General features: G+C 50.2%; 1 protein-coding gene across 4 annotated transcripts in view; it reads right to left on the bottom strand.

The window, feature by feature from the left end:
- HPCAL1 (hippocalcin like 1) overlaps positions 1–17,316 on the bottom strand; it is a 121,906-nt gene that overhangs the window by 84,942 nt on the left and 19,648 nt on the right. Inside the window, exon 1 of one of the 4 annotated variants that reach the window (XM_073022783.1) lies at positions 15,607–15,625. The exons of 1 other annotated variant lie outside the window; for it this stretch is intronic. The gene's annotated coding sequence lies outside the window, so the exon portion shown is untranslated. Of the gene's footprint in view, positions 1–642; positions 662–13,573; positions 13,593–15,606; positions 15,626–17,316 lie in introns of those variants that run through there. 2 more of the 4 variants (XM_073022778.1, XM_073022780.1) reach the window with 2 other exon arrangements.

Genomic DNA, 17,316 nt, shown 5'->3' with positions numbered 1-17,316 from the left:
CTGCATCCCCATGGTGCCAACAGGTATGACAGCCCCCCACCCGGGGATGTTCCTGTGCCTTCCTACAGAGGACTTCTCAAAGCTGCCTCTTCTACTATCTGAGGGATATTCTGAGTCATCCAACATTAAAGGCACATTAATAACTAGAACATTCCACCACCAGTCCCTGGAAAACATGTTTATCAAGATAGTGGCACAGTTCTTAGCAACAGGCCCTACAATACCGTGGCTACGTCTTACATGGTTAGAGAGCAGCCTAGACCCTACACACCAAGAAGCTCCAGTAATCAATGAAGGAAGCATTAATATCTTTCCTGTTCAAGAAAGGAAACTGGGATCAGAGAGGTTAAGCTGCTTCTCCAAAGCCACACAGCTGGTTGAGGGGCTGAAGTGCACCCTTGGGTCTATGTCTTCCTTCCGCTTTGTTGTGGGGAGGAGCCCAGGCAGGGATGCGGGGAAGGCGGTGCAGGCACACCCCACCATTGAGTCCAAGTTTTCAAGGCTCGCACTACGAGAAGCAAGGTGATGTCACAGGACCACAGATTTGACCAGATCAAGAAAACCAAATGAAATAATTCCATCCCAATGTCATGAAGCCCAGACTAACCAAGAATCCCCTCCCCCAACCCCTCACATACACACCTGTGATGCCCAGTAGGACCAGAGGGAGAGTGCTGACTCCGCTGGGCGCATGCAGGGACTCAGGCCTCAACGCGCAGGAACCCCAGGAGGCCCAGGAGCCCAGGGCCTCTGTTTCGCCAGCCCTGTTGCTACATCCTGCTGGGTATGAGCGTGGCGAGTTATCTCCGAATCTTGCTGGGTAATCTTGCACGCTCTGTGCCTCAATTTCCCCATCTGTAAAGCACAAATAAGAGGACCTACCTCATAGGATTGTTGGTTTTTAAACTTTTTACTGTAAAAAAGTTCAAATATGGCTGGGCGCAGTGGCTCATGCCTGTAATCCAGCACTTTGGGAGGCCAAAGCGGGCAGATCACTTGAGGTCAGGAGTCGAAGACCAGCCTGGCCAACATAGTGAAACTCTGTGTCTACTAAAAATACAAAAAATCAGCCAGGCACGTGAAACCCCGTCTCTACTAAAAATACAAAAATTGGCCGGGCGTGGTGGCACACACCTGTAATCGCAGCTACTGGGGAGGCTGAGGCACAGAACTGCTTAAACCCAGGAGGCGGAGGTTGCAGTGAGACGAGATCACACCACTGCACTCCAGCCTGGGTAATGGAGCAAGACTCTGTTTCGAAAAAAAAAATAGGTGGGCATGGTGGCGCCTACCTGTAATCCCAGCTACTCCAGAGGCTGAGGCAGGAGAGTCACTTGAACCCGGGAGGTGGAGGTTGCAGTGAGCCAAGATCGTACCACTGCCCTCCAATCTGGGTGACACAGCAAGACCCTATCACAAAAAATATTTTTTTTCAAATATATATAAAACAGAGAGATGAGTATAATGAATGCTGGGCACCCGTTCCTCAGCTTTGTGCACCCAAGTCCTGGCATGTGTGTCTGTCTGTGCCCTCACTCCCATCCCGCTGCTTCCTGGCAAACACATGGCAGCCACACATCCCTCCATCTCCAGCCACCTCAGTGCCACAGAGCTGCTTTGAGAATTCAATGAGATAACAGGAGTAAGCACTTAGTTACAGGAGTGGGCATGCAGTAAGTACTCAATAAACATTAGCTTGCATTCCATGCGATTATCAAATTAATGAGCAAACTCCACCACTGCACCATGCTTCTGGCTGCCTCCATCTCTGCCTTCTCCTCTATTAAGTGGAGACGACACCACCTTTCCTGGACACTTTGTGGATACACCTCAAAGCTCTACGAAATCCATGGGGGTGAGCTCTCCGACCCGCACCCTCCATGCACGTGGTGTCGAGGGGTCCTGAGAGGCTGACTCCAGGTGCACGTGGGGTCTGCCCTGTAACTCAGGACTGTGGCTTATTGACTTCATACATACCTGGTCGCCAACACAGCACTGGGCACAGAGTAGGTGGCTGAACAATCACAGCTCCCGCTCCGTGACACCTGCCCCAGCCAAGTGACCCACAAACTTCATCTCACTGAGTCTCATGCCAACCCTACGAAGTAGCAACGATCCCTACTCTACAGATGGGAAGACTGAGAATCAAAGAGGTTACGCAATCTATTTGAACACCATACAGCTGATATCCAGGCCTCCCTGATCCAAAGTTCACACCCCATTGTCTTGTGTTGCCTCCCAGTAATTTGTCAGTTTGCTTGGGGTGTTTTTAAGGGGTACGATTCAGTGGTTTTCGGTTTATTCACCAGGTCCTACAACCATCACCACTAATTCCAGAACACTTTCATTCCCTCCAGAAGAAACCCTGTGCCCCTTAGGAGTCGCTCCCCATCCCTCCTCTCCACTCCCTGCAATCATGAAGCTATTTTCTGTCTCTTTAGAACTGCCTATTCTGCACAGCTCATGTACACAGAATGATACAATATGTGGTCTTCTAAATGCGCCGCTTCTAAAAAAGTCACCCTCCTTCATAAACAGCCACCTCTCTGCAGTTCTGTTGACTAACAGGATTTATGGAGCTCCCCTGACTTGCTCTAAAAATAGTAAATCCCCTCCCCAAGTCCAATGATAGTCAGTGATACCTAAATACAGACTAAGCCGGCACAGCCATGGCTGACCCATCCTCAGAGGGCAGGCTCGGAGGTGCTGCCGGGAACACGGACAGAGACCCTTCTTCAGGACCAGCCTGTACCTCCTTGGGGACTGAGAAACCAGCCACCGAGCACAGTGAAAAGCGGGCCACAAGAGCAGGGAGGGAAGGGTGGGAAGGAAGGGGCTGCGGGAAGATCTTAGCCACAGCCTCCAAAGGCCAGAGTGGAGGAGAAAGAGCCCAGAACAGAGCAGGGCCAAGGTCTCGCCTCATCCCCAGCTGTGCAGCCCGGAGCACATTCGTCAGCCTCTCTGAGCCTCAGGCACCTTGTCAGTGGAGCAGTGGAGAAGCACCTGCAACCCCACAGGGAGGCTGTGAGGAGCAAAGAAAACATGGAAGGAATTTGAAACCCACCAAGCTAGATACGCTGTTCTGGTCAGGGTGGGCAACCAGGGGGCCGGGGGTATTTCTACCGAATAACATTGTTCTTCCTTTTAAAATGGTCATCAGGATGAATAATTTCCTATAATTCACAGCAAATGCAGTGACAGCTAAAACCTAGCCGGCATAATAAATAGTAAATACTTTACAAACATGCATATTCCTAATGCAGCAATTCTACTTGTAAGAATACATGAGGAGGCACAAAGACACGAACGGAGTGGGAGGCAACTGTTCATCGCAGCATGTGGTGAGTGGTCTTGGCTCTAAATCCTCCCTCCCTGGCCTCCCTGTGGGAGGCGTCTACTTCCAACCCCGCTGACATTGGTTGGGTCCCAGGGTTTGTTCAGCCAATGCAACGTGAGGGGAACTGACACGTAGCACGTGGCATTCCCACGTCTGAGCAGAAGCTTTAAGAGGTAGATTGTTCCTGCCGGGTCCAGTGGCTCACACCTGTATGTAATCCCAGTACTTTGGGAGGCTGTGGTGGGAAGAACACTTGAGGCCAGGAGTTCAAGACCAGCCTTTCTATGAAACAAGACCCCCATCTCTATGAAAAATATAAAAAGTAAAAATTACCCAGGTGTGGTGGTGCACACCTGTAGTCTCAGCTACTTGGGAAGTTGAGGCAGGAGGATCACTTGTACCCATGATTGCGGGGCTGCAGTGAGCTATGATAGCACCAGAGCACTGCGACCTGGGTGCCACAGCAATATCCTATCTCTAAAGAAGAAAAACAGAAATAGAATTATGTTGTTCTACCATCTTTTTTCCCTCTGCCATGAGACCAGCAATGTCTCAGATGGGACTGCCCTGAAAGCCTGGCTCCCTGAGGGACAATGTCATAGAGCAGAGCCACAATCAACAGGTGACCGTCATGTCACTTGAGGGACAAAGAACTCTTTATTGCTGCAAACCACTAAGATTTGGAGGGTCATTAGTACCAGAGTATAGCCCCGCTGACTGACACAGTCACGTTCCTACTGATGCAAAAGTGCAAACAACCTACACGTCCACCTAAATAAATAAATGACCCATCTCCACAATGGAATGCCAATAAAATGATGTACACATTGGTATAGAAGAACATTCTCAATACACTGCTAACTGAAAAAAGCAGAGTATAAAATAGCACAAACTGACAAGGGATTAGTCTCTAGAATGAGAAAAAGAAAATCTACAAATCACTGAAAAAAGATAATCCACCCAAAAAGAGACTGGACAAAGGATATGAACATGCAATTAATTTACAGCAGAGGATACAAACATACAACTCATTTACACCAGAGGTACGAACATGCAATTAATTTACAGCAGAGGATACGAACATGCAATTAATTTACAGCAGAGGAAAGCAGAAAGGACAATAATATACTGAAAATATGTCCAACCTCACTAGAACTTAGGGAAGTACAAATTTAAATAATCATGAGATACTATTTTACACCCATCAGAGTGTTCAGATGTTAAAGTCTGACAACACAAGTGCCGGAGAGGTATGAGGAAAAGGAGCTCACTGACCCTTGTAGAGGGGAGTGAAACTGCCACAAACGCCTTGGAGATGAATTTAGTAATAAACAGTACTGTTGAGTGAGAATAACATAGCACCTGGCAATTATACTGCCAAATATTCTAGATCTCTAAGGAATTCTCAGGGTGCGCTCGTATTGGTTATCTATTGCCGTGTAACAAATGACCCCCCCAAAAGTTAGCAGCCTAAAACAACAAACGTTATCTCACAATTTCTCTGGGCTGGGAATCTGATTCAAGGTCTCTCATGAGGTTCCCCTTGGCTGTTTTCAGGGCAGCAGTCTCATCTGAAGGCTCAGCTGGGAGTGGGGAGCGAGTGGAGACCTGCTTCCAAGCTCACTCACACGGTTGTTGGCAGGCCTTGGTCCCTCTTCATGTAGGCCTGCCTCTCCACAGGACTGCCTTGAGACATGGCATCTGGCTCCCTCCAGGGCTGGCGATCCGAGAAGGCAACAGAGAACACCCAAGCTGGCAGCTGCAGTCTTTTTATAACCTGATGTCAGAAGCGATGTCCCATCCCTCCTGCTGTGTTCTATTTGTTAGAATCAAGTCGGTTAAGTCCAGCCCACACCCGAGGGAAGGGATTACACAAGGGTGTGAAGACCAGGATGTGGGGACCAGTGGCGGCATCTTAGAGGCTTCCTTCCACAGCACTCAAGGAAGATCAGTTTTCATTAAGGCACTCTTTATAACAGTGGAAAAATGGAAGTGACCTAACTGTATATGACTAGAGAAACGATGGCTTATTAAGACAATGGGGGCAGGCACCATGGCTCATGCCTGTAATCCCAGCAATTTGGGAGGCCAAGGCGGGTGGATTACTTGCACTCAGGAGTTCGAGACCAGTCTGGGCAACCTGGCAAAACCCTGACTCTATAAAAAATACAAAAATTAGCCAGGCATGGTGGCATGTACCTGTAGTTCTAGCTACTCGGGAGGCTGAGGTGGGAAGATCGCTTGAGCCTGGGAAGTGGAGGTTGCAGTGAGCCGAGATCATGCCACTGCACTCCAGCCTGGGTAACAGAGCGAGACCCTGCCTCAAAAAAAAAAAAAAATATCAATGGAACGCTATACAGCAGTTAACAAAAAGGAGGAAAAAGAAGACCACGAACCACATCTATGTATCAATGTGGATATAGCTTAAAAATTGTTGACAAAGTAGTCAAGAACAAATCACAAAGTGATGTATATATACCATTTATGAATATTTCTTTCTGTTTTCTTTTCTTTATTTTTAGAGACAAGGTCTCACTCTGTCATCCAGGCTGGAGTACAGTGGTGTGACCACAGCTCACTATCACCTCAAACTCCTGGGCTCAGGAGAGCCTCCCACCTCAGCCTCCTGAAGAGCTGGGACCACAGGTACATGATGCTGCACCCACCTAATTGTTGTTGGTTTTGTTTTGTTTTGTTTTGTTTTGTTTAAAAAAAAAAAAAAAAAAACAGGGTCTTGCTATGTTGCCCAGGCTGGTCTTGGATTCCGGATCTCAAGCGATCCTCCTGCCTCAGCCTCCCAAAGAGCTGGGATTACAGGTATGAGCCACCATGCCTGGGCCACCATTTATGAGTATTTCTAACACATAAAAACTAATGTTTTGTTTAAGGCTACACACATGTGTGACAAGAGCATAAAACACGCACAAATATGATCCTCGCTTCCCTCCACAGAGTGGCTCATTGGTCACTAGAGAAAGAAAAGAGTGGAGAAGAGGAGAGATGGGCTTGGGCTGGCTCTGTAATGCTCTACTGGCCTTTATAGTACAATCAATCAAAATAAAACAAAAATATGGTCTTATTTTTGCTAAAACATACCCACATTTCTGTTACACATATCTACAAAGCACCCATAAAATCTGGACACAGATGACATTGTTTTATTCCTTTACAGGTTGATGTTTTTGATGGCATTAGGTCTCTTCACCTGTTTCTAGACTTTACGCACACCTCTGGAGAGGCAGAAATGAGTCTGGAGGGGTAGAGCTCAGAATGCAAATAGAAGTTATAGGGAGGTGGGGAGGTTAGTTATGGGGGAATTTTTTTTCTCTGTTCTTCTGTGTTTTCCAGTTTTACTGAAGAGATACAGAATCTTTGGGTAAAGAAATAAAAACTTTCTCCAAAAATCAAATCAAACTCAAAGCCAAAATGGCCACAGCTGAACACTAAAACACACCAGCTCTGAGAGCACAAAGGAATTCCAGGAAGGTTTGCATGGGAACGCAGCTGCCCACGTGAGAAGAGAAGGTGCTGGGCAACAGGAGGCTAGCTTAGGCCAGGTGGAGATGCATCTGCCAGCAGGACCCCGGGAGGTGCCAGGAGGCTGCAGCCCGCCCATCCCTGGAGGGCATGGCCTCCTGACTTTGCGGAGAGGAGGAGGATGTGAGGCCAAGCTGGCTCCTTGACCTCCAACAGACAGCAGGGGTCAGATGGAGAAACAGTTAGACCAGTTCCCCAAAACAGACACAAACGTCCACAATTCACTGTGACCACCTGATTCACACTCCTTGGTAATTTGCCAAATCTCTCCTGTGAAAATGCATTACTTTTATCATAGGGAAATTAGTAAACTTTAAAAAGAGAAGAATCTTTGTCTAGAATTTACAGTGCCCAAGAGGCTGATTAAAGACCAAGTGCAGAGATCTTCAACAGGACAGGCCCCTGGTGACAGCGTCCAGGCATCATGGGGCTCAGGCAGGGCCCACTGTGCCCCGCACATCCAGTGAGCCCTGAAATCTCCCACAGAGCCCCAACAAAGACCCACCCCACCCCTCCCCCTGCACCCCTCACCCCAAGATCAAACTTCGTTCAGGCTCCTCTGAGTCCTCTTTCTGCCTCCTGTCTTCAGCCTGCCTGGCCCAGTCTCAGCAAGAATCCTGCTTAGTCAGTTTAGTGAGAATCCCCACCCTTCACATCTGGCCACCCTTGAGATCCAATCAGTCCTCATCCCCACCTTTGACATCAAAGTCCCCACTGCCTTTGGCAAGAATCCCTACCTGTGATGTCTTCTCGCAGCCACTTTCCACCCCCAGCCCACTCCACTTGCCAGCTCTGTCCCTTCCTTGCTGTATTAGGAGTTGAACTGATCTCGCCCCTGCTGAAAAGGTCAACCCCGACTGCATTTGCCTCGAATAAAGTTGTCCTCACAGTTTTAACAAGCGTCTGACTCTTATTTTCCTCCAAGCCTGCAGCCTGGCTAGGGAGTACAGGGGCCCGCTTCACCCCTTCCCTGCATGGCTACCCCCCACCTCCCACCCTGCCTTGCCCACCCTGGGCAGAAGCTATTCTAGATGAGGGGCAGGGGGCACCGAGGGGCTTCCCGAGAACCGCAGAGGGGCGGGCCAGGGGCTAGAGAGGAAGGAGGAGAGTTCTAGAGAAAATGGAAACCTGTGGGCAGATGGAACTTTGAAAAAAGGAGAACATCATGATGCAACTCAGATGAAGCTTAAATGGAAGGAAATGGTAAATGCTCAGATCAGACGGAGAAGGAGGGGGAAGAAGCCGACGGGACCATGGGTGGGTGGAGAGAGCAGTCAGGCTCTGGACATGACCTCAGCCAGGTCAAGGTACTTCCCCTCTGAAGCCGCTGTCCTGTCATCATCCCCAAAAGCAGGAAGGGAGAAGTACACACTCATGTGTACTTAGTGAGTACACATGACAACGGGTGACAAGGAGCACTCCCTCTGAAGCAACAAGTGACACAGGGCTCGTGAGTGACAATGGGTGACAAGGAGTGCTCCCTGTGAAGCAAAAACAGGTGACACGGGGCTCATAAGTGACAATGGGTGACAAGGAGTCCTCCCTCTGAATCAACAGGTGACACAGGGCTGTCTTGTAAATGACAACGGGTGACAAGAAGGGCACCCTCACCACACACAGGCAGCAAGCCCAGCTGGGGCCACCACAGGATTGGCCAATGTCACCAAGCAGTCGATGGCACCACCTTGTTTACGTCCCCATCCACAAAAGACTAGAAACACCATGCCAGAGAGGGAGAAAGATGCATGGGGGGAAGAGGCGGATGCGCCTGATCGCCGGGTGTGCAGTCAGCCTCACACTCATCCCTAGAGCCCAGGCACAGCGCAGCTGGGCCCGAAGCACACGCTGACTTCAGCACAGCTCCACCGCCAGCCAGCACTTGGCTGTGGAAAAGCTCCCAGGAGGGAGTTCCTGCCCTGGAAAACCTCGCTGCTGCATCCGTTCCACCAGCAAGGTTTCCTGAGTGTCTCCGGGGTTCAGAAGCGGTGCCCTGTGGGACAAGGGACATGAAGAAAGGAGTCAGCCCCGTGCCTGCAGAACTCCGAGCTCCCCGGCGAGACAGGAGGAAATGCAGGAGGAGGGGTGACGACGTGTAGGTGGCGAGGTGAGGAAGGAGAGGGCGCTCGGGTGACAGGAAGGGCACCTGTGGGCTCAGGAGGCAGGAGTGGTGGACGTGTTGAGTAAAAGGCAGCCAGCACCCTGCAGCTGGGCCGGGGGCACCTGGGGGCAGGCAGGAGAGTCCAGGCTGTCCTAGAGCTTGCCCCAAACTCTGCAGGCCATTGGCAAGGCCCCCATGCAGTACGAGGGTGCGGTCACTCGCGAGGCTTAGAGAAACCGCTCCTGCAGCTGGGAGAGCAGATGGAAGGCCATGAGACGGAGGGAGAGGCGGGATGAGGAAGAAGTCAAGATGGCAAGACACAGAGAACTGGGGAGAGACCAGGGCTACAAAGGAGACACAAGCAACAGGCTTCCTGCTAAGGCTCTCTGACTGCAGGCTGGGCTTGCCACACCCCCTGGCCACACACAGAAGCCCTGACTCAAGCCTGGCGTGGGCCTGGGAACCTGCATTCTCACGAAGAGGATCGGGGTCTGCACTCGGAGACACACTGACTTGGAGAGCCCCTGCTGTGGGCAGGACGTGAGTTAATGCAGACTGATGTGTCCCCCACAAAATCCCTATGTGGAAGCCCCAATCCTTACTACCTCCAGATGTGACTATATTTGGACACAGGGACTTTGAAGAGGTCATGAAGGTAAAATGAGGTCACCAACCCTGCTGCCACTCTGATCTCAGATGTCAGCCTCCAAGACTGTAAAACAAAAAGAATTCCTGTTGTTTAAGCACCCAGATGCGGCCCCGGGTTCCAGCAGTCAGAGCTGACTGATACACCCGGAAGGTGAGAGGACTCAGGGCTTGGTGGGGAGGGGCAATGTGGTCCTTGCTCCAAAGCCGCTGCCCTTCACCACTCTCCTATGAGGACTCAATAAGAATAAGCATTCTGGGAATTGCAAACATCCACCAAAAAGTCAGGAATTCTGCTTTTCTCCATGTCAGAAGCATCTAGACTGGGACCTTCTGAGCACGACTCACCGGCCCCCACTCCCTGTGGCGCCGACAGACAGCCCCAAATTCAGCATAAAGGCCGCTCTGAAAAAGAAAGCATCTCTAGCTTGCCACAAAAATTGTGCAGAGTCTCTAAAAGGAAAAAAAAAAAAAAATCAAAGGACCAAGATTTAAATAACAGGAAGTGTTTTGAGGGTTGCAGACCATTTGTGCAGGTGTCACGAGACCAGGAACTCCTTCCGCGTGGCCCAACTAATCCTAAAGCCAGATTCTTGGAACCTTACCCTGCTTGATATGGCCTCGGCCTACATCCCCAACTAGGTCAGTCAGGCAGGGCCTGGAGCTGTCCCTTCTTTAGAAAAAAAAGCAGCAAATCTGAGGCCAAGCTGATGTGACCAGCATCACCTCAAAGCACTTTGCAGAACCATGAACTTTGCATTCCTGCAGCTGGGAGCCCCAGCCCAGGCCCACCTGGAGCCCGGGATCTGGGCCTGGGCAGGGCTGGGATCCACAGGTCAGAAGCAGGCGAAGGGATCACACTGGAGGAAAAGTGTAAAGCCAAGACGAAGGCTTCTGTCACTGCTACAACAAACCAACCTAGTGGCTTACACACCACAACCGTATTCTCATACAGTTCTGTCTCCCGCAGGGACTGTGTCAGCAGGGCTGGTTCCTCTGGAGGCCCTAAGGGTGGATCTGTTCCCTTGCCTTTTCCAGCCTCTGCAGGCCACCACACTCTTTGGCTCAAAGCCCTTCCCGTCGGCAGAGCCAGCTGTGTTTCATCTCTGCGTCTTCTTCCAGAGTCACACCTCCCTCGGGCTCACTGCAGCTGCGACAGGCTCCTTACTTTTATGGACTCATGTGAATACAGTGAGTACACCCTGGTAATCCAGGATACTGTCCCCACCTCAAGGTCCTCAATCTTCGTCACATAGCAAAGCCCTTTACCACATAAGGCACCATATCTGCAGGTCCCAGGGACTTGGATGTGAACATCTGGGGGGTGGGAGTTATCCCGCCTATCACAAGACTCTTCAGGAAAGATTCAATGAAGCTTGGAGCAATGAATCTCGAAATTCTAGGTGCAAAGAACCCTAGAGGCCGAGAGTGGCAGCTCACATCTGTAATTCTACCACTTCGGGAGGCCGAGGCAGGAGGACACTTGAGCCCAGGAGTGACTAGCCTGGGCAATATACGGCAAGATCCCATCTCAAAAAAATAAACTAATTACAATTAAAAATTTAATTTAATTTAGGAAGAACCCCTAGAGCAGCTTTCAGGCATTTAAAGGCTCACCACTAGTGACCTTGATGAAGGAAGGGAGTGGGGGTGGGGGGGCAGCAGGAATCTGTATTCTGATTAGTTTCCCCAGCAACCCCCAACATGTTGAACAAAAGGGGCAGAGAATGTTCAGGTGGGGAAATATTAGTCAGGGTTCTTCAGAGAAACAGAGTCAATAAATATAGAGAAATAAACAGAAAGAAATGTATTATGAGGAATTGGTTCATGTTATTATGGAACCTGAAGAGTCGCATGACCCTCTGTCTGCAAGCTGGAGACTCAGGAAAGCCAGTGGAGTTGATCCAGTCCAAGTCCAGAGGCCTGAGAACCAGGAGCTCCATGTCCAAGAGCAGCAGAAGGTGGGTGTCCCAGCTTAAGCAGAGAGAGCACATTCTTTCTTTCTCTACATTTTTGTTCTTGCTGGGTTCTCGATGATTGGGTAATATCCACCCGCACTGGTGAGGGCAGATCTTTACTCAGTGTGCCAATCTCTTCCAGAAACTCCCTCCCAGACATACCTTGAAATTATGTTTTACCAGCTACCTGGGCATCCCTTAGCTCAGTCAAGCTGACACGTAATATTAACCATCACATAGGTCAGCAAACATCACTGAACACCTGCTCTGTGCTGGCACCATTCCAGGCTGGGGGTTAGACGCATCTGAGTGCCAATGCAAATCCTGTCATCCAGGAGCTGTTAACCCTCGGACAAGTCACTTAACCTCTCTGGGCCTCAGTGTCCTCCTCTGTAAAATGAAATCCTGGCCATCAGCTGCCTATTGCAGAGAGTTCCTGGGGATACAAAGGAGACCACACACAGAACCAAGTGCCACAGGCACATGCCACTGACCCCCTTGGCGGTCCCTCCACATCACATAGGTTCCCGCAGCTGAGTTACATGAACAGCTACACCAAGAATAGCTTGTGGACAGAAATGACCTCAACTAAGTCTTTTACACTTACTAAATCTAAAGCACCATTATACATGAAGCTTCTGATATATCAGTCAGGAAATGAAAAGTTATGGATCTGGGGCTAACCATAAATCCCCACTTATGAATGCATATGCAGCAGTAAGTCATCAACGTTACCACTGTCTGCAGAAAGTGCTACCCAGAGAATTCAGTCCCCTACAGTTTGGCTCTAAATAACTCCACTCCCTACTGGAATAAGCAATGGCTCTTGGCCAAAATTAAGTCCTGGCTGAAGGTAAGAGTACTTATACCCACAGATGACTATGGAAAATTGGTTCCCATCCTAGTCTTAAAATAAAAATAAAAATAAAAATAAATTGATCCCCATGTTAACAAAATAAAGGAACTAACACAAATACAGTTAACTTGAATATATACTACGTTCTATAAAGTATGATATAATATACTTTAGTATATAACAGCTCATATAATCCTCACAATAGCCTTACCAGGTCAGTATGATTTACATGTCAGGAAACTGAGGCTCCAAGAAGTTACTGACTTGCCTGGGGCTCACAGGGCCAGGAAGCAAAGAACCAGAGTTAATCCCCCACCCCACGCTAGCCACTTGGCAGGGGGCTCAAAAGAAGTAACTGACATGACCCTTCCTGCAGGCCATGCATAACAGCTAGAGAGTCACTTTACACATTCTGGAAGACAGAACTACTACCTACAAAATGCATGTTCTGAAATTCTGTTTAACACGATCTGGAGCAATGCAAACAAGGCAAAGTTCTCCCACTCTTAGCTGTGCCTGCAAATCCCAGGAGTTGGGGGGAAGGTGAAGCTGGATTCCCAGTAGCATCAGAGACCTCCCCACAGGCTCACTTCCTTAAGAAATGCTGCAGTGAAGAGGCGCTTGCACTCCCCTCTAAAATGTAGGCCCCACAGAAGAAAGTCAGTGTCACCTCAACATGCTCTGGCCGCCTGGGAGAAGGGGTTCACTCTGGCTGGGTGAAGAAGGGCTTCCCGAGGAGCCGACACCCAGAGCTGAGCCAAACGGACAGGCAAGACAAAGAGCCAGGGCATGTGGGCCCAGCAGGGGCCCAGCTCAGCCAAATCTAGGGAGAGTGGAGGACAAGTGGCCGCCATGGCCAGCTGCCAGACGGGAGCCTCGGCATCTGTCAGCGAGCACCAGCCAACTTTCAAATGCACAGGGAGGGAGAAGGGGGCGCTCTCAGATTCTGTCCAAAGGGACCAATCGCACCTGGCCCTGTGCTGATGAACAGTGATGAGGAGGACCCTGAGGACCAGGGGTGCTGGACAGAAATCCCTCCTCATGCAAGGGGCTCAGCAGGTCTCCAGGCAGCCAAACACCTCCTCTCCTTTGATTCCCACCTTAACCCAGTCTGCTGGCGGCTGCAGGGCAGCCTCACCTACCTTCACAGCTGAGGACGAGGGGCTCATGGCACAGAAGCGGAAGGCAGGCAGGCCAGCACGCACCCCAGGTGGCCAATTCCCCCAACAAGTTTCCAGCCAACACTGCCTAACCCCACCTCACCTCCAAGGAGCGGCCAGCCAAGGTTCTGAAGCAGGCCCAGCCACAGGGCTCCTGCCATCTGCTTCAGAACCTGCGATACCAGCCTCCTTCAAACACACTGAAGCCACCTCCCGCCTTCTGTCGCCTCGCTGGGGCTGACTGGGTAATATCCGCCTGTAGCCCCTCGGCTAGGGACCCCGAGGCAGGGAGATCTCCCGCCTGCCCTTATTTTGAGAAGAAACCCTAAGAGAACAAGGCTAAGTTAAGGAACGTTTACCACCCACCCCTCTTCCTTCTGGGTTGATTCCATCTGGGAGGCCTTTGTTCACCCAGCACGTAACAGGCATGAGTACCCTGAGATGGCGTCCAGCCCAGAGAGGATGTCGGACAGGCCTGACAAACACCGTCCTTGAATCTCATGGCTCTCTGCAACCTCCTGGGCCTCAATTCCAAGCAAACACTCCACAACTGTTCAGTGGCTTAAGTGTTAACCCAACAGCCTATTTCCTGCATAGAGTTTTTCCTGCATAGAGTTTTTAAATCCCCAACTGCTTCCTCATTTCCCAACAACTTTCCCCCACAGAGTGGAAAAAGGCCAGCGGCTCCCACGCAGCAAGGAAATGGCCATGGGGCCCAACAGAGGTGCTAATTGGCCACGGCTGGGCCTGGGACCAGCAGGACCGAGGTGCAAGGACACCTGCAGCAGGTGCTCCTGGGCCTCTCCCAGCCAGGAAAGCAGATGTTTAAGACGATGCACCTGCAGCTGTGACTTGTGCTGTCTTAAAGCCATGACTGCATTAGCAGTCCCCTCTGCAGGGATGCCCTGAAAGAAAGATCACGGCAGCTCTGGGCCTGGTGTCGGGAAGTAGGGAAACCGCCCTGCAGGGCCTGCTCCACAGGATGATGGCGAGGGAGGTGGCTGGAAACCTGCTCTGAGCAGGCCTCTGCAGAAGCAGGCAGCAGGGACAAGCAGAAAGACACGGAAGAACAGCGTCACCCCGGCCTGGCACTGGGGACCCCCACCAATGCTGGCACTGCTGCCTTGGAGCCCTGAGACTAGGGACAAATCACCCTGAGTCTCGGTGTTCTCGTCTGTAAAATAATGATAGCCTCAGAGGCTGGGGCTGAAAAATAAGTAAACTTAAATGGGGATGTGGGAGAGCATGCCTGTGAACTGAAAACCCTGAAAAAATGTAATTACAATGTCAGGAGGATCGCCTGAGCCCAGCAGGCCAAGGCTGCAATGAGCTATGATGGCACCAGTGTACTCCAGCCTGGGCAACAGAGCAAGACCCTCTCTCTAAAATCAAAAAACAACTAAAACAGCAACCCAGCTGCGTGCAGTGGCTCACGACTATAATCCCAACACTTTGGGAGGTTGAGGCGGGTGGATCACTTGAGGTCAGGAGTTCGACACCAGCCTGGCCAACATAGTGAAACCCTGTGTTTACTAAAAATACAAAAAAAAAAAAAAAAAAAAAAAAAAAAAAAGCTGGGCATGGTGGCACAGGCCTGTAATCCCAGCTACTCAGGAGGCTGAGGCAAGAGAATCACTTGAACCTGAGAGGTGGAGGTTGCAGTGAGCCGAGATCGTGCCACTGCACTCCAGCCTGGGTGCCAGAGCGAGACTGTCTCAAAAAAAACCACAAGACCCAGCAACCCCAACATCGCAAACAAAATGTAAAAACCATCAACCCCACCCCCAAAACAAAGCAAAGCAAACACCCCCTCCCCCAGCAGGTATTCACTAGGCACCAGCCAAGATGATCCAAGAACTCCAAAGGTCTGCTAGAACCAACACGGAAGGACTGGGGTGGTTTCCCATCATTTGCATTTCCCCAAAACATAGGCTGAAAACCAGCTGGCAAATCAAGAATCCCCAAAATTAACGCAGCAACTTTTGAGAAGTGCTGAATGGCCACAATATACTCACAGCTGTGCCACGGCTATCCCCAAAGTGAGGAAATTGAGGCGAAAGGGGAAGGGACTGTCTCCCAAGGTCACAAAACTGGTAGTTCTGGCTGAACCCCAGTTTTTGCTCACCAGGTCTCCTGGCCAGAGACCTGACTCCAGAGAGCTCCACCCCCTTCCTTGAGAAATGAAATCACTGTTAGCCTGACCTAAGGAAGAATTCCCAAATAACAGACCACTTACACAATAGAGCTGTTGTCATGGTAACCACAGCCTTAACAACTTTGGCATTTCCACAACCTCTGATTGATCCGGTTCTCAAAACTGACATGACAATGAAACAGTATTTGCATTTAATTTATTTTAATTGGCTTTTACATAAGGAAATGTCTGGATTTTACCCTTAATAACAACAGGATGAGTGAGTTCTTGATAGTGGTACCCTGGAAAACAGCAAGATGAAAGCCAATCATTTTAAATTCTCATTAACTGGACAAATTCTTAACTGACTTTCTTGAAGTACATTGTACTTAATTCTCCTTTTTCTGAAATGACAAGAGCTTTTGCATGGTGAAGTACATCCTTTAGACTATGTTCTTGTGCCACATTTAAAAATAAAGGCTAGAAAAATGAGATGTTCCAGATGTTTCCATGAAGTAGCCAGTGGAAGTGTATATGGAAGTTCCGACAGGATGCGGATTTTTGTTGTTGTTGTTGTTGAGATGTCTCCCCAGGGCCTGGAAGAATCCCTGGCATACAGTAGGCACTCCATAAATATTTGTGGAATGAATGGATGTGGGCTAATTCTCATTACCTGAGGTCATGCCTATAAAGTAGTAGGACAGTGCTGGTCATTTGAGCTTTTATTATTTTCATTAGAGTGAGGCGTGGTTGGTGCTCAACTAAGGTAGTACACCACTGGGCTGTGAGACATGGGGCTGGCTGCAGGGTAAGGGGTACAGGTTGGGGAGCCTCATCTGGGGCTGACACCTGTAACTGCCTCAGCCGCCCACCGCCTTCAGCAATCCCACCTAACGTGCTCCCCCTGCCAGGGCCTGGGGTGCAGGCCTGGGGCCAGACCCGGTGTGAAACCAAGCTGAATGGGAACATGTTTGGTCCCTGCTGGCCAGGGCACTCTGTCTATTGGAAAGAAAGGCTTTTTTACGCCATTCACTCTGAAAGGTGCTCTAACACTGAAGTTAGGGTACAAGGTGCACAGGGGACAACAAAGAAAGGGGAGCAGCCGGCTTGAGAGGCTGGACGGGAACCTGAAAGCAAGGGTTGAGAGCATGGAGCACCACGACCCCATGCATACACGCTGGGACTCCACGGGGAGCACGTCTGGGGAGCAGGAGGAGCCAGGTCAGGGAGCTGTGCTGGAAACATGCCATGAGGCGGCCAGTGGTGGAGCCTGCAGCACAGTCATGGTGGACCTCAGGGCCAGCCTGGGATATCTGAATCCTGATGCCCAACTGAGAGACCAGCTTAACACGACGGAGGCACAGGGAAGCAGAAGAGGCCAGTGTGTCTCCCAGGCTTGCCTGCTGTCTGAGCAGCCAGGACTCTATCTGGGGGACTTGGGGACAATGCTGGACATTCCATCAATGGGGAATGCATTTGGCTGCAAACAACATAAAACCTGACAAGCGGTGGCTTAGGTGAGAGTGGCTTCGATAAGAAAGGGTCTTTTTTGTGTCACAGAACAAAGTTCCAGGTGCAGGAGATCCAAGGT

Source organism: Chlorocebus sabaeus, chromosome 14, assembly GCF_047675955.1.
Source record: "Chlorocebus sabaeus isolate Y175 chromosome 14, mChlSab1.0.hap1, whole genome shotgun sequence".
Lineage (NCBI taxonomy): Eukaryota > Metazoa > Chordata > Mammalia > Primates > Cercopithecidae > Chlorocebus > Chlorocebus sabaeus.
Note: the sequence above shows the minus strand (reverse complement) of the source record. Positions and strands in the feature narration are given on the sequence as shown.